Source organism: Cetorhinus maximus, chromosome 5 (genome assembly GCF_964194155.1).
Source record: "Cetorhinus maximus chromosome 5, sCetMax3.hap1.1, whole genome shotgun sequence".
Classification (NCBI taxonomy): domain Eukaryota; kingdom Metazoa; phylum Chordata; class Chondrichthyes; order Lamniformes; family Cetorhinidae; genus Cetorhinus; species Cetorhinus maximus.
Genome location: NC_135883.1, coordinates 54,116,451 through 54,134,618, shown reverse-complemented (window position 1 = coordinate 54,134,618; position 18,168 = coordinate 54,116,451). Strand labels below are relative to the sequence as shown.

Below are 18,168 nucleotides of genomic sequence, written 5' to 3'. Positions count from 1 at the left end.
GTGAACATCTTAAAGGTATACTACAACCCATGGTAATCCCTGCAGCAAACTCTCCATCATCCTTTGAAATATTGCACATGCTGAGGACACACCAAAAGGTAGGCGCATGTACCGGAATAGGTCTTTGCGTGTGTTTATTGTGACATACACCCGAGATGTGTCACCTAACTCGAGCTGCTGGTACGTGTGGCTCATATCTAACTTAATGTAGGATTGACCTCCTGCCAGCTTTGTCTTCAATTCCTGGAACTGGATATTTATCCAACTTGGCGGCCCAATTAACTGTTCTCTTATAATCGCTGCAAATGCGGATGGTCTTATCCAGTTTCAGTACGGGGACGACAGGTGCTACCCATTCCGAAAATTGAACCGGCTGTGTGATGTCTAGTTCCTCCAACCTGTTTAACTCAGCATCCACTTCTTCTCTTAAGATATATGGTACCGGCCTTGCCTTAAAATATCAGGAAGTTGCCTCTGGATCAACATAACTCGATCAACATAACTGGATCAACATAACTTGGCTTGCAAGCCTTTGATTTTTCCTAATTTGTTGCAAAAGACATTGTCATATTTTTCTTTAACAATTCTAGCAGTCCTCCTGCCTGCACTTGAAAAATCTCAGACCAATTTAACTTGATTTCTTTTAGCCAATCATGGCCCAGAAGGCTTGGTGCTTCCCCAGTCACTATTATTGCTGGGAGCTGGGCTGACTGCTGCCCATAGCTCACAGGTACCATGGTGGTGTCTTTTATTTTAATGGCTTCTCCCATGTAAGTCTGCAACTGGGCAGAAGTTCTGTCCAGGCTTAAGGTTTGGATAACTGTGGCTGATGCCCCTGTATCCACCTCCATAACTAGAGGCTTCCTGTTCATGTGGAGTGTGACAGTAATAGGGTCTGCCTTGACCGCTTTAAGATTAAAAAGAATCAGTTACTTTGGGCTCTTTCATGTTATGTACTTCTAACATGTTTGCTGGCTGGTTACTTGGCAGTCTGGACTTAGCTCTGCACTGCTTTACCAAATGCCCTCTTTTGTGACTATAATAGCACTCAGCCTCCTTAAATCTACATGTTTCAGGAGTGTGGTTACCCCCACATCGGTAACACTTCAACTTCAGGATCGCTGTCTGATTGCCTCCAGCATATATTTTTGATTTCTGGGTGATTGGGAATGATCTCTGCTTCACGGTTGCTTCAGCGGTTTTGGCACCACGCATGGCTGCAGGTTCCTGCCCTAACTGGTAAACGGTGCCACTTTGCAACTCTGTAGCTTCTGAAAATCTCCTTCAGCACTTTCCATGGCCAGCGCTATTTCTATGGCTTGTTTAAAGTTTGTATCAACTTCTGCCAGCAATTGACGCTGAATGCCGTTGTTGTGCACACCACAAACTAACCAATCCCAGAGAATGTCGTTCAAGGTTGCTCGGAAATCACAATGCTCTGACAATTGCTTCAGCTTAGCGATATAAGTCGCAATCGATTCGCCTGGGGCCCTCACTCTCGTATTAAATTTGAATATTTGCATAATGATTGCTGGTTTGGACTAAAAATGGTCCTTCACTAAATCCACAAGCTCACTGAACGATTTGGAGTTGAGCGCGCTTGGTGCTGTGAGACTGCGAATAAGGTTGTAGGTTTGACTCCCACAGGTGCTCAGAGAACTGCTTTATGCTTTGCCTCCTCCCCTATTTTGTTGGCCTGGAAATAAAATGTGAGGCCCTCAATGTATTGAGTCCAGTCCTCTGTGGAGGAGTCAAATGGGTCGAACCTCCTGAAGAGAAGCATTCTGCTGAGTATGTATTTCTTTTCTTCTTTCTTTAAAATGAGCTACTCATAGTTGTCGGGTGAGAGGCAGCGCCAGGATCATTTACCCTCGCCACCAGATGTAGAGATGTACTACTGAGAAGCTTCTTTAGTTGAACAACAAACTTTATTTACAGAGCTGCTGGATTAACTGCAGGCCTCTAGCAAGGCTACAATACACACTCTAAACAAGGAAATCTCCCTCCATTATAGGCTTCCAGTGCTTGTGTTGATTGGCTGTTCTGACCATGTGACCCTACTCAGGAAGGCTGTCCTGAAAGTAACAATCACCACAATACACAAATGGCTCTAAATTTAAGAAAAATTCTAAATCTGCAGCTAAATTTCCCTATAACCAAATCCTAGATTCCACCACAGTCAAACTTATTATTATGCTAACCAAAACAGAAGATTACCATATTTCTTGCTGTATTTCATGCAGCTGCTCAAAAGCCTATCACCATCACACTATATATTTTTTTTAGATGTATAAATTGCAAAGCTAGATTTAAAACACTCAAATTGATGTAATTTTCCATCAAGCCATACTAATATCATTTAATAATTCTAATCAAGGGAAGTATTATAGGACATAATTAAAGAGTTTATTTTGATTTAAATCAATTTTAAAGTTGGCCAAAAGTACTGAAGTATAGTTCAGCATGGGTATTGAACAACATTTATACATTATATTCAGCAACAAGATAATAAGATTTATTGTGCTGATGTAGCTAAAACCTAGTGAATGATTCCTACAATGGTCACTTAATGATTGAATTTTCACAATGCCATAATTTCACTTGTTCATCCTTGAAATATATGCATGTATAAACGTATATATTGTCCCGCCTTTTCCAACGTGTTACTTTTTTATTACAAGATACAGATCATCATTTTTTGGTCATTTTTGGTACGTCATGTCTGATTAAAAAATATATAAAATAGACAACTAACTGAATATTATATATGCAATTTGACTTCAATGATTCCGACATAAAAGAGCGTGCTAGAAGAACAGATTAAGCTTTAAGTATTTCCTGTGCACATATGCAGCTGTAGAATTCCTTGCCTGGATATAAACAGCTCCTGATTGGTCTTTTCATTTCCTTTTGCACATTCCAATGTGCAACAGCTCGTGGAAGCTGCCAGTGCTCCCTAGTTAACTGAACTTCAGCCAGCAGGGATTTGCCTTTCCGCTGGTGCATGTTCATGCCTCTGCTAGTCGATGGCAGCATGTCACCTTCCTATCCATTAAACAGCCTGAGGAGCAGAGACAAGCGTGGCACTGAAGCTCAATGTTAATGAATCTGTTGCTGAGATCTGGGTCCTTGTGTCTTAGCCGCAGTGTTTCGCTTCCACCTGGATACAGCATACTTCTTGCCACCTCAGGTAAGAACAACAATTATACAGAGGTGTGTGTTATTGCACTACAAACAACACAAACAGAGGCAGTATTTGGAAAACATATGTGGGATGAATATGTAATCGATGCACACAGATTGCTTGGAGGCTGTCATTAAATAATTGCAGAGTAGAATCTGCAAATTGGAAGATGAGTTTCTGTTTTTAACTGTTGCAGAATGGAAAAGTGATATCTGTCGCTGGGCAAATTTTATAGGGTGCAGGTAAAGCAAACTTTTCAAATTTGAGGCATCTTCTATAAATGTTGCAGTCTTTGATCAAGCATTTTAATTTCAGTTGAATTAATCAATTGTGGTAAATTAGTGCAAAACATGATTTAAATAACAGTTATTTGGATCTGATTTCCTTCCTATTTAAGATATTTCATAATTTCCTGAATCTCTGATTCTATAATTTCTGCCTCCGAACTTTATTGGGATTAATTTTAAAAAGTGGCGGGAGTCTGACAAGATAGGTTGTCGTTAGGCCTGGTCCTCTTCAGTGATGATCCTAACTAGCAGTGGTCTAGTTGGTCTAGTTTTTATATTGCATTTGTTAGTCCTTTACTTAACAGAGCCATGCTTCCAATATACAGGGGAAGCATGAATCTTGAGGTGTGGGGGCCTCACCTGTCAGCTGAAGAGCTGGCAAGAGACCCATGGTGCCTTATCTCGGAATGGCCCACCGAACCACAAGCCAATCAGGCAGTGGCAAGGCCACCAGCAGGCCTTCTCCATGAGTGGAAGTCGCGTGCCTAGCTGCTGGCCAATCTTAGGCTCAGTAGCGCCACTGAGGAGGCCATGGCTGCTGCCAGAAGGACATCGATCGGAGGCCCAGAATCGGAGATGACCCAGGCTATGGGCGGTGGTGGGTGGTTTCATTGGGTGATGGTTGCAAGGAGAGGGGGACAAGGGGGGTCAGAAGCAAGGGCACGGATGTGGCTCTCAGCAGGCAGCTACCTCCTTGTTGATTTCCAGTCCCTTGATCCGGCACTGAATACCTTTTATAGAGTGCCTGAGGTGCCAACCAGGCCACACAGTTTCACCTGTCATGCATGCCGCATGGCAATAGACCCACTTGCAGCTGGGTTGACACCAGCAAATGCAGGATGAGGCCCTTAAGTGGTCATTAATTGGCTACATAAGTGTCTAAATTGGCAGCGGGGCAGCAAGATTAACCATTGTCCCTAGTTTTTCCTAATTTTGTTTAATTGGTTTCAGTAAAAGAGAAGCAAGGTTAACCGTGGGCCTTCCTGCCCAGAGCTTAATTCTGGTTGAGGCAGATAAGTGACGGGGCTCAGGTACGCCACTACCCTGCCTAAGTAAATGTGGTTCCTGCCTCCAAGCCTGCCACCAGCAAGAGCAGAAGATTCCACACCAGGTGCATTATTCTGATTCAAGAAAGCTCATTACTCTTTGATTGTAAAGACTCATTCCCCTTCACCAGCTTGGATCAAAGGAAACCTGGAGTCCCTTTCTTCACATGTCTTAGAATATTTCTAGTAGTATCACAGGTGGGTTTCCAGGTAGGTCATGGAGGCAAAACCCTGGACTTATCTAAATGTGAGTTAGGTACTGTGGTGCAGAATGTGTAGAATTTCTCTGGATTGATGAGCTAGGATGAGCCAAATGGCCTTCTCATCTGTGTCCCTATTGCAATCTAAGCCAAGATACTATCTTGAAAAGAGTAGCTCATGTATAACAAAACTTTTTTTTATTCTTTCATGGGATGTGAGCATCGCTGGCTAGGCCAGCATTTATTGCCCATCCTTAATTGCCCTTCAGAAAGTGGTGGCGAGTCGCCTTCTTGAACCGCTGCAGTCCATGTAGGTACACCCACAGTGCTGTTAGGAAGGGAGTTCCAGGATTTTGACCCAGTGACAGTGAAGGAATGACAATATATTTCCTAGTTAGGATGGTGAGTGGCTTGGAGGGGAACTTCCAAGTGGTGGTGTTCCCATGTGTCTGCTACCCTTGTCCATCTAGGTGGTAGAGGTCATGGATTTGGAAGGTGCTGTGGAAGGAATCTTGGTCAGCTGAGGCAGTGCATCTTGTAGATGGTACACACTGCTGCCACTGTGCATCAGCGTTGGAGAGAGTGAATGTTTATGGTGGTGGATGGGGTGCCAATCATGCGAGCTGCTTTGTCCTGAAAGATGTCAAGCTTCTTGAATGTTGTTAGAGCTGCACTCATCCAGGCAGTGAGGAGTATTGCATTACATTCCTGACTTGTGCCTTGTAGATGGTGAACAGGCTTTGGCCAGTCAGGAGGTGAATTACTCACTGCAGAATTTCCAGACTCTGACCTGCTCATGTAGCCACAGTATTTATATGGCTGGTCCTGTTCAGTTTCTGGTCAATGGTAACCCCCAGGATGGTGATAGTGGGGGATTCAGCGATGGTAATGCCATTGAATGTCAAGAGGAGATGGTTGGATTCCTTCTTGTTGGAGATGGCCATTGCCTGACACTTGTGTGGCGCGAATGTTACTTGCCACTTGTCAGCCCAAGCTTGAATGTTGTCCAGGTCTTGCTGCATATAGCTGTGAATGGCACTAACATTGCGTAATCATCAGTGAAATGGTGAAAACCTAGGAACAGTGGAGGACCAAAGAGTTTCAAGTGCGCAGATCACTAAATGTCGTGGTCAGGTGCAAAAATCATCAAAATGACAAATGGAATGTTAACCTTTATAACTAGAGAGCTAGAAGGAATAGGGGAGGATGTACAGCTGTACAAAAAGCCTGTTAGACCACATCTGAAACATTTTATACAGTCCTGGGCATTGCACCTTAGAAAGGATGTGTTTATCTTGGACAGGGTGCAGCACACAGATTCAACAGAATGTCACCAGGGCTCCAAGGGTTAGATTGTGAGAAGAGATAACATAAACCATGGAATATAAGAAGTTAAGGGCTGATTTGATTGGGGATGTGATTTTGAGAAGTAGTAAGGAAGATAAAGAGAAATTTGTTGTTCTTATGGGGGAGTCAGGGACAAGAGGATGTAACTTTTAAATCATAGTCCATCATTCATGGTAGGAAGTTGGGAACACTCCTTCATGCAAACAGTAGATCACTTATCCCCAAAAAACAGTCAATGCTAGCTCACTAAATAATTTTGAATCTGAGATCAGTACATTGTTTTTAACCAAGGGTATAAAAAGAAATGGAGCCAACGCACATGGATGGAATTAGAATACAGGTCAACCTTGACCTTATTGTACTGCAGACCTATTCAAGGGATGGATAGCCTACTCCTGTTCTTCTGTTCCTGCATTGATAATATTGGTTGAATGCACTAAACTTCATGTACAGCTCCTTTGTTTGTTATTAAGGCAAGCATTAACTTGTTTATTTTAAGTGGGTTGTTATCTATAAAAAGGAACACTATGTGCATTTAGTAATAGCACCTTCAGTAGTTAACAGGTTCTTGCATTGAGTTGGACTGTAAAAATAGAACTCTTTAATGTCTGCATATGAGCTTAACTGGAAGCTCTCATTTGTGCTGGATCTCATGTAACACTTCAGGCTAAAAATTGGTTTGTGCCATTATTCGGGTGCATGGTTCGTGATTCACAACCAACCTGCTCTGGTTCCAGTGGAGGTGAGCAGTACGCAAATTTGGTGCTGTTGCCTCATTTACCTGATTGTAACGTAGGGCCAAGCATCTGCCGCATTTCAGACTTCCTCTGCATTCTGCAGAAAACCGAACAGCGTTGTGCTGATAACAAGTGGTGCCATCATTCTTCTGTTCTTAAAGGTAACCTGTCCCTCTTAAAGGGAAGCTGCAATTAATTACAGTTTGCTGCTGGATGCTATTACTGAAATTCTAAACCAGGAAATGGAGTACAAGGGCAGAGACAGGGCTTCAAGGTGACAGATGCGGTGCTAAAAGCCTAAGTGGTGGAGGTGGGCAGGAGGAGAGATAGCATGGATCAGCAGGGAGCCAGGAAGTCCTCATGAACAACCCTTAGAAATGATTGGGAGCAGGTGGCCAGAGGGATCAATTACCAGCCTCTGACCCCAGGAACCTAGCAACATGCCATAAGAAACCTAATGGCCTCATGCAAGTGATCAAGGTCAATGAATGCATCTTTACATGACACCTCCTCCCTATCACACCATCACCCTCTCTCACTGCTTAAGGATGGATTATTGGCCAACTGACTAGAGGGTTATGTCAAAGACGAGATCTGGTACAGGAGACTTGGATGAAGACCTTGATGTGGCAGCAACACAGGAAAAGACTGATGGGCATGCACACTGTTACACTGGGCACGTTGGCTGGTCTGCCAGACTGTCTCCTGCCACTGACAAGAAAAATGAAGGAGTCCCACTCCAAGTTGGATCAGGACACCATGCCAAGCTTGACCTATTGCAACCTCTGTTCCACCTCCTTGTGGTTAAGCAGATCCAGTGGCACTGCTACTGCAGCTCCCATACCGATTGGAGCCTTTGTGTGGACAAGTCCTCTTACCTCCCTATGAATATGCAGCATCCCTCCCTGCCAAATGCAGGAACACACCACAACATCTCCAAAAACATGTATTTTTAAACATTTGCTATAGCAGAAGTTTTTCAAAATTACATTACCTGCAAGTTGGATGCCTGGTCCTTTAAATAAGCTGTGGCAGGACCCCTCTTTTGCCTAAATATTTGATCTTTGGTGAGTGATGTACTTTTCATTAAATGGACCCACATAGTCCAAATTTGGAAATGGGCAGCTTATCAGCTTGTAATGCTGTATGACATCGTGATATCACCAGTTCAGTTGCTTCCAGCAGTCAGAGGGAACACCCATGCAACGTCCTTCTCAAGATGGTGCTCTGTGCAGACCTTGTTGGAAGCAGCTAGCAGTAGTGTGCACTCCCAGGGAATGATTGCCTTGCATAGCAGTGCTACAGATCTGAATTTCACACCCTTTATCTCCTGTCATTTTAAGTATAGTTTTCATTAGCATTCATAATCACTTATGGTAAATGTGTACGTTTGGTTTAAAATCTTTTAATCCCCTCAAGGCTTTGAGATCAAAAGGAGAGGCCATTTACCTCAAGGCAACAGATCACATCACCAGTTCCATAATGGATTAAGATTGTAGATCTGATCAACTTCATGGCAGTCAGTTAGACTCCCAGTTGAATAGAATAGAAGACTGTTCCAGAGATTTAGTAAGCGCTCTGTTTGTTTTCAATCAGGTTGTTACCTCAACAACTTGCCTTCCAAATCAGACTCCTTATTTATTGCATACAATAAAAATCTGTTCCCCAGACTGGTTGATAACTCCTGTCCAGATACTGATGAAAGAGATGCATGTTCAGTTGAATTGGCATGCAACTTCATTTCTTTTTTAGTTCTGTTGCCTTAACAAGTACAATGTTATTAATTTGTCATGCGAACTTTCGGTCATTCAACATTACCTTTAAGGGCGTAACTGCAAACATGGTTAAACGTGTGTTGACATGTCTTCCTAGTGCTCAAGGATTGACTGTGCCTTGGTGACGGATTAACATTTCTCTAGGTATGCAACAGCATTCTTCATTTCTTGGATTAACGTATTTACAAAATAACAAGAGAGAGGCTCACCTCCGATCGTGAGCTTGACTACAAAAGCTAACAAATCACAACTATTGATGTTATCAGCCAGGCCTCACGTTTAAGGCTGAGAGACTGTGGACGCAATGGCATTTAGTTTCAAGCTCTTGAAGAGGAGCTGTGAACATCAGCAAGAGAAAGCTATGGGGACAAGCTAGATGAGACCACAGTTTTCAGCCCCTGCGAGCATTTCAAGCCATAGGATGTCAGCAAATCTCAACTCGTAGCACTTTTTCCTCTGAGTCATGGACATCATTGGTTCAAGCCCCACTCCAGAGAATTGAGCATAAAATCTGGGCAGCATGGAGAGAATGCAGCACTGTCAGAGGTACTAACTTTCAAATGCTACTTTAATCCAAGGACCCATCTACCCTTTTAGGTGGAGATAAAAGATCCCATGGCAATATTTTGAAGATGACTAGGGGACTCTCTCTGGCCCTGGCCAATCTATCAACATCAATAAAACAGGTTATCCAGTCATTACCACATTGCAGTCTGTGGGACCTGACCTTGCCGTGTGCAAATTGCCTGCTGTATTTCCTACATTGCAACAGAGACTACAGGTGGGATTTTCTGGTCCCACCAGCGATGGAACTGGAAATTCCCATCCAAAGTCAATGGACCTTTGGCTGCTCTCCAAATTTTCCAGTCCCGCCAAGCGCACTGCTGGGTTTGCAGTAATTTAGTGCAGTTTTCCTGCTACAAATATATAGGAGGTAAGTTTAGAAGATGTTAAAACCATCCAGGATTACTAAGATTACGAAAAAGATTACAGTTCCTGATTTTAAGCTGCTCAACCAAGCAGGTGGCAAAGACACTCAGATCCTCCTTTTACAAATGCACATCAGGTACTAGTACTGTCATCAGGTCCTAATTCCAGTCTTCAGGCAGTGGTTTCCCATCAGGTCAGCCTCATGGGAAAGTTGATTGGGATAGAAGAGGCCGAAAAAGATCCATTTCTTAAAAATTCCTTGTGGGACAATTGAAGGGACAGGAGTACCTCTCCGGCCCCATGAGAAAAAACATGGACTCACCCCCCTTTCCGATCATGAGATCCCTCTGAGATGGCCCCGGAAGCCAATCCTGCCAACTATCTGGTCTTGGCAAGCAGCTGTTGCTACACTTTCAGGTATGAAGTCAGCCAGTGGGATTTAAATGAGGCCAGGAGTTAAAATACTGCAGGCCTCAGCTCAAAAGCATAGGGTGAGTTCACAACTCACCACTACTTAACCACCCAAAACCAGGTCTGGAGGTAAAATTAGGACAATAGAATCTACAGTAGTCTCCAGCTTATTGTTGTGATTTCAGCTTTGAGCATCCTGGCCAAGTCTGATACTTGTTAGGATCTGGCTTGATAGACCACAACATTTTAGAGAATATAATGCATGGAAGAACCAAGGATAAGGAAATAAGAGGCAGGACTCCAAGATTAAATTGAAACACCAAAAGCATCTTTACTATACAGGCTTAAACAAAACAAACATAAGAAATAATGACTAAATAGTTACATTGAGCAAATAAGATAATGATTCTAAACAATATGAGCTTCTACTTTAAACTCAATCCGACAGACTTCCCAGTTTAACTTTTTTACTGTGCCTTTCACTCTGATAGGGTTTTAAAGAATACTCTGGAAGGCAGTTCCTTTTTCTCTGGTCTGGCTGCATAAGTCACAACTCAGGTCTATGGTAAATTCATACCAAAACGAGCTGCTGGTCCAAGTACAGGCATTACTGATGGTCACACACCATGACCCACCAGACATGCATAGGCACTCCCTTGGCATCTTATCTGTAGCTGGACTTCTCCTCTCTTTACAGAGCTACTTAGTCCTACCCAATTCGCTAAAATACCCTCTTTTCCTCTCTAAACAAGCAGGACTGAGTTCTCTGGTTAATCACAACTGATTACCCTCTAGGTCAGATTCCCTTATTTACTTTTTTCCTAAAAAAATATACAACCCACCAGTTTTTCTTTTAGACCATAGTTCACCCTCAGCAATTTTCTCCATAGCAAACTCAGGGCTTTCTTGCTTCTAAAAGCCTCTCAGCTGGGTCAAAAGTTCAAGCATTAATTGTAAACACGCCCAGGCATACTAAACCAAACCGAAAGTACACAGCCCCCAACTCACCTTAAACTGAAAACAAAACTCTACATTCCTAACCCTTATTGTAACCCACAGTAGAGACCGCTATAACATTATACAAAATTATTTCATGCTCAAATCAATTAACTGGAGTGGGAGACCACTTCACTTCCTCACCTTGGCTTCTTCAACTTTTTAATCTGAAATATGAAAATTAAAACAAATACTAATGGACCATTGGACCAATTTTAAGTTTGCTTTTGCAGTCACTATGTCATATCATTCAAATATTAGATGGGCAATAAATGCTGGGATGGGCAATAAATGCTGGCCTAGCCAGTGATGCCCACATCCCATGAATGAATAAAAAAATATTGCCAACAGTGGCGTGTTGCCAAAAATTGCCGACAGAGTGGAACACTATAGATATTTAAGAGTGCAGCAACAGAATTCTACTTGCTCTATATGGAGAGCTATGAGAGCCAGTCTCTGTAACTTGGTGCTGCGCTGTTGCACTGCTCTCAAATCATTGCGCACAGTAAATAAAACTAACTTGTTGAATTTGGTATTTCTCCAGGAGAGGAACAGCTTGGTTCACTGACTTCATGGTAGCGCTAAAGTATGCCTGTTTTAATTCCCTAATACATTCTGCCAGAATCCAGTGTCCTCAGGGATAGCCTGGCAAGCTGCCTTTGATTGGAACAAATCCCTGACATCCGGAGCAAATGCTGGTTGAGATCAATCAAAACAGTCATAACTTGTTAAGTCATCCATTTTTGTCCAATGATCCTTCATCTCTGCTATTTTAGGGTGCTGATTTCTGCAGGCTATTGTTGGCAGAATTGCTTTAATAAAGGAGAATCTTGTTATTTTGGAATAGAGTTCCATGTCATTAGGTGACATTTTCTGAGTAGTTTTAAGCCAGTAGCCTGTCATTTCGTAACAACTACACACTTAAATTATTTAAGCCATTAGTGGCAATGATTTAGCAATGGAACAATATTCCTAACTTGACATCCTGACGTGCTAGGTTATACATCAGGTGCAAATTAATATCAATAATCAAAGTCTTATGCAGTACATCCATGCAATCTTTGAGCTTGTAATCCTGTTGTATGCTAACTCCTGTTTACTTTTTACATGCAGTCATACAGAAAATGGCCATCGAATTGTAAAAGCTACCTTGGGTGGTATTAAACCTAATGCAAATGTATTGTGTGGTTGAATGGCACTTGTGCATGAGATTGATTTCAGTGAGGGAAATCATGCAGCGGTTGCTCCACTCTCCTTGCCTCCCACTTTTGAATCCAGTGGAAAGCTGAAGGCGAGATGGACAGGGCTGCACTGTTGCATCTGGCTAATACAATGGCAAACCATTTATGCTGTTGCTGCAATTAAGGCATTTACTGGAGGAAAAATCTAATCAATGCAAGTCATGCACCATGTTATGAATAATTATGTGGCACTTTGCAACGGCATTAGAAATCCCTCTCAGACCAGGCCTTAATCTGTGCCAGCAGTCTAACGTCAATAAGGTTTAAATCAAATCATATCATATCATTAAAGATATGTGAATGTGTCAGTGAAAGTAAGCATACTGTCAGGTTGATGCATGCAGAGTTTTCTTATTCTTAATCAAATGAATTTTGCCCACATTGGTGCTAATTAAAATATGTGAATATAAGAAATAGGAGCGGGTCTAAGCCTTGCAGCCCCTCGAGCCTGCTCTGCCATTCAATAAGATCTTGGCTTACTGATCATGGCTTCAGTTTTGCTTTTCTGCTTGCTCCCCATAACCTTTGACTACCCTACAGTTCAAACATCTGTCCTTGAATATATTCAATGAGCATCCACTGCTCTCTGAGTTGGAAAATTCCAAAGGCTGATGACCCTGTGAGAGGAGAAGTCCCTCCTCATCTCCATCTTAATTGGGAGACCCCCTTATTCTGAAACTGTGCCCCCAGTTCTAAATTCACCCACGTGGGGAAGCACCCTCTTAGCATCACCATGTGGACTGCAGCGGTTCACCACCACCTTCTCAAGAGCAACTAAGGATGGGCAATAAATGCTGGCCCAGCCAGCGAAGCCCACATCCCGTGAATGAATAAAAAAAAATCAACCCTGCCAAGACCCTTCTGAATCTTATGGGCTGAATTTTCATGGGGACTCTGTGGAGGTGAAAATTATGGCAAGTGGGACCCGAGTTTTGGGATTCCAGGCCCCTTTCCTGGCGCCTCCAATTTTCACTAGTGCTGGTTAGGGGTGTGAGCTAGTGCGAGTCACGAGCCCGCACCTGGTACTCCCAACCAGGCTGCCTCTATAGCGGGGATAGGCATGTCCTAGTATTTGCAATTTTCATGGGGTGGAATCGTTCCAGATTTGCACTAATTGTGGAAGCGGGCAGGAAAATGGACATTTTTACCTGCTGGCCCCAGTGGCAGGTGGCAGTCCCAATCCTGCCTCATTAATCATGCATTCCTGGGAAACACGCCATTTCATTGACAGGCGGTCTCCGATTCACCCACCACGGTGTCGCCTCAACGCTTCCTCATGCCGGGCGCCATATTTAAAGTGCAGCCACGCGCACACCTCTCAGTGCTTCCAGCCCAGGACTGCTGCACAGAAGACATGGCCCGAAAAGCAAGAAGACTGCAGCCACCCCAATTCAGTGATGCACCCCCAGTATGCCTTCTGGACACTGTTGGAGCCCGCTGCAATGCCCTCCACCCACTCTCTGGCAGCAGGAGGCCCATCAGTGCCACCACCCCAGCTTTGGAGGTGGTGGCAGTGGTGGTTAGTGCCAATTCCAGTGCAGAAAGAGGATGAATGATCTCACCTGTGCTGCCAGGGTAAGGCAACCATCTTATCACTCTAAACTCACACACTCACAAGCCCATCACACATTCATTCTCTCTTCTTAAAAAGTATAAATTGTTGTTCCCTTTACAGTTGGTATTCTTGCAAATGCCCTGATGAGGGCAAAATGAAAATCTTCGACATATCTCTTTTTTTCAGCAATAGTCATTTGTTCATAACTTTCTACTTTCTTTAAAAAAACTCCATTCACTACAGCCCTGTAAAAGTGTCATTCATCCAGCCCCTTTAAAGTATCAAATAGCTGAAACTGCAAACATTTGAAACCTCTTTACCTTGGTAAATAAACATGCAATTGACAAAATAGATCACAGAGGAAGAGCTGCCAATCAAGCAATATTTTCCCGTGGCGCAGCTGTTTCAACTGACTAATGGATGTCTGGGCAGTTAAGCCTCATTATGCATCTTTATGAGGGGCCATGAAGGGGATGGTTGGGGGGATGAGGTGGCATGAGTTGATATGAATGGCACAAGGGTAGTATGTGATATTGAGGGCTAAAGGGCTGATCTTTGTTTTGCTATCATTATTACAGCTGGGACAAAGTCACAAAACACCAAGGAGGGCCTTTTAAACAGCCCACCTTGGCACTCAGAAGCCCATGTGACTGTCTCCAAACTCTTTCCAGGGTCAGCAGGCCTGCCTCCAATTAGCACTGGCAACCCACCTCACAACCCCAGCCACCTCAACTTTCCCAACATTTTTGCTGACACTTTCTCCCAAGGCAGACATGCCAAGTCGCGAAATTTGCCAACTTCTGCTATCCATCTCTAGGGTGAAAATCCAGCCCTATATGTTTCAATAAGATCACTTCTCATATTTCTAAACTCCGTGGAGTATAGGCCCAACCTGCTCAACTTTTCCTCATAAGGTAGCCCTTCCATCCCAGGAATCAACCTATAGTGAACCTTCTCTGAACTGCAATGGAAGTATGTCCCTCCTTAAATAAGGATACCAAAGCTATATGTAGTGGTATGGTCTCAACAACGCCCTGTGCTGTTGTAGCAAGACTTTCCTACTTTCATACTCCAATCCCCTTGCAATAAAGCCCAACACTCCACTTGCCTCCCTAATTACTTGCTGTACCTGAATGCTAACTTTTTTATGATTCATGTACAAGGACATCCATATCCCTCTGTACTGCAGCATTCTGCAGTCTCTCTCCATTGAAATAATATTCTGCTATTCTATTCTTCCTAGCATGTGTTATGAACTATTTCTGTATTTCATTATATTACTGCATTATTCTGAATGCAGACCTAGAAATGGTGGAGTTATAACATTAATGCGGAAGAAATAATTTCTCCATTACAGTTATCAAAAGTGAAGATCCCCGTTAAACAAATATGAGAATGGTGCAGGCAAAGGAGCAGCAAATTTAGCAGAACATTTAAGAAACTATTATAATTAAACCTGGGGCTTGAAGAGGCGGTTTGTTTAAGGATCAATTCTACCTGTGAACTGGATTGAAAACCTGCCATGTAAAGCAAAAAGGTGGCAGTGGCTATAAGTGAGAAAAAAACATGAACTTGCTTCTATTATAAGAAAATTATTACAGGTAAAATAAATATTCATTAGCTTTCAAACCAACATTCATATCTTCACTATAGCCTAAGCTAGTGAATTAAATAAATAGGTACATAATGGACAATAGGCCAACAGACTTACAAATCATTGCTTCTGTGCAGTACCTCCAGTGCCACATTAATTTTTTTCAGTTCTAGAACAAGATGTGCCTCAAGGAATAAGAAACTTAAAAAAAGAATGATCAAAGTACACTTGGTTGCACTTTACCTATCATCACTATTGATGATCACATGCTTCAGGCTGTAGACAATTCACCTACCTGGGAAGAATATGGTCTTGAGAATTCCATACTGATCGAGGTCTTGAACCATATTTTTCTCTCAAAATAATAGTGTTTAATGACATTCACCATTATTTATACGTAAATGGTACAGCAACTTTGGCGAGGACAGATATGTAAACAAACATGAAAATCCAAAAGCTGCTCTCTAAATTGTGCTATTCCAGTATTAGCTTTGTGAAAACAGCACCTCAGTGTCTGGCTCATCATTGACATACATTAAACTGCATGAAGTTGCTGTATTTGGGCAGTAGATAAAAAGTAAATTAGCCACGGGAAGTTAATCACATTTCAGTGTAAATACTCTTTTAATTACACGATAAGTGTTGATTATTGCCAGACAACCTCTCTGGTACTGAAAATTAACTATTACAGGTGTGGAGTCTCATTCTTTCCAGGTTTGATTGTTGTTAGAGATTAATCTCTTTGAAGCTTTTTGGGACATTTTCTCTACATTAAAATGATTAGAACAAGTCAACAAAGGGGAAATCTGATTAACAAATTTCTCAGAGTTTTTTTGAGGGTATTACTAGGAGGATTGATAAAGCGGAACCGGTAAATGTGGTCCACCTGGATTTCCAAAAGGAATCCATAAGGCGCCTCACATAACGTTAATAGGAAAGTTAAGGGCTCATGGATTTGGGGGTAACATATTTGGTTAATGGACAGGAAGCAGAGAGTGGATAAGTTGGCAATCTATGACTCGTGGAGTGCTGCGAGGATCAGTGCTAAGGCCTCAGCTGTTTACAATCTATATCAATGTCTTAGATGAAGAGGCAAAGAGTAATGTATCTAAGTTTGCTGATGATACAAAAGTTAGTTGGAAACATAAGCTGTGGGGTGGACACAGAGATGCTGCAAAGAGATGTGGATAGGGAAAGTGAACAGGCAGCAAGGTGACAGATGGAGTATAATTGGGGAAGTGTGAAGTTACTTTGGTTGTGTGAATAGAAAAACAGAATATTTTTGAAAGATGTAAATGTTGATGTTCAAAGAGACTTTGGTGTGCTTGTACAAGGAACACAGAAAGTTAGCAGGCAGGTACAGCAAGCAATTAAGAATGTAAATGACATGTTGGCCTTTATTGAAAGGGGATTGGAGTACAGGAATAAAGAAGTCTTGCTACATTGCACAGGGCTTTGGTGAGTCCACATTAGGAACGCTATGGGCAGAATTTTGCCCTTGATGGGCGGGCGGGCCCCACTGGCTAGGCTGCAGGCGGGTAGTTAAGACCCGCCCAGCGGGCCGCCCGACGGGAAGTGCTATGCGCTTCCTGTGCAGGGGGGCGGATTCCCCAACTGTCAGAGTGCGCTCTTTCACGCGCACATCTCCCTGAGGCAAAGTGCTGCCTCAGGGAGATCGCTGAAAGGCTGGCAAATATAAAAAATAGAACTATAAAAAATTTATTAACATGTCCCCCTCACGTGAAAATGTCACACGAGATGGGACATGTTAATAAAATAAATAAAAACGTTTTTAAAACCACTATCAAACCTCATCCCACCACTGGATGAGGTTTGTAAAAAAATCACCTCCCGCCTGCCTGTTGGGCTCCCAAGTTCGCATGGGCCCCTCAAAATCGTTGACGATTGGCAAGTTAAGGGCCTTAATGAGGCCTTTAATTAATGGCGGGCGTGCGTCCCGCTGCATAGCGCGCCTGCCGACCGAAATATCGCGATGCCGCGCGCTGACATCGGGACGCTCGTGCAACGTCAGCGTGTGAAATTTTACGCGCTGGCATGTGGGCTCTGCCACCCGCACGCCAGCCAGAAGATTCTGCCCTGGATCTCTAAAGCAAGTATATCCTTCCTTAAATGTGGAGGCGGTACAGTGAAGATTCACCAGGTTGGTCCCTGGAGTGAGAGGGCTGCCCTGAGATGAGAGGCTGAATAAATTGGGCTTATATTCTCTGGAGTTTAGAAGAATAAGAAGCAATCTCATTGAAGCATACAAGATTCTGAGGGGCCTTGATATGGTAGAAGCTGAGAGATTGTTTCTGCTGTCCGAGAATCCACAAGTCAAAGGCACAGTCTCAGGATAAGCGGCCAATCATTTAGGACTGAAATAAGGAGAAATTGCTTTACTTAAAGGGTTGTGAACCTTTGGAATTCTCTATCCCAGAGTGTCCTGGATGCCCCATCGTTGAAGACATTTGAGGCTGGGATTTTTTTATATACATTCAAGGGATGTGGGCTTTGCTGGCTGGGCCAGCATTTATTGCCCATCCCTAGTTGCCCTTGAGAAGGTATTGGTGAGCTGCCTTCTTGAACCGCTGCAATCCCTGTGGTGTAGGTACACTCACAGTGCTGTTCTGGGGAGGGAGTTCCAGGATTTTGACCCAGCAACAGTGAAGTAACAGAGACAGACAGCTTGTTCATCTCTCAGAGGATCAAGGGATATGGAGAGTGGCCTGGACAATAGATTTGAAGCCCAAGATCAGCCATGATCATATTAAATAGTGGAGCAAGCTTGATGGGCCATATGGTCTACTCCTACTTATATTTCTTGTGTTCCTGTTAAGTTCCAAATATGTTGCCTTACACATGGCC

General features: G+C 43.0%; 1 protein-coding gene across 2 annotated transcripts in view; it reads left to right on the top strand.

Annotated features, from left to right (window-relative positions):
• The first annotated feature begins 2,926 nt into the window (after nucleotides 1-2,926).
• sntg2 (syntrophin, gamma 2) overlaps nucleotides 2,927-18,168 on the top strand; it is a 1,221,259-nt gene continuing 1,206,017 nt past the window's right edge. For both annotated transcript variants that reach the window (XM_078541872.1, XM_078541871.1), the window contains exon 1: nucleotides 2,927-3,190. The gene's annotated coding sequence lies outside the window, so the exon portion shown is untranslated. The remainder of the gene's footprint in view (nucleotides 3,191-18,168) is intronic.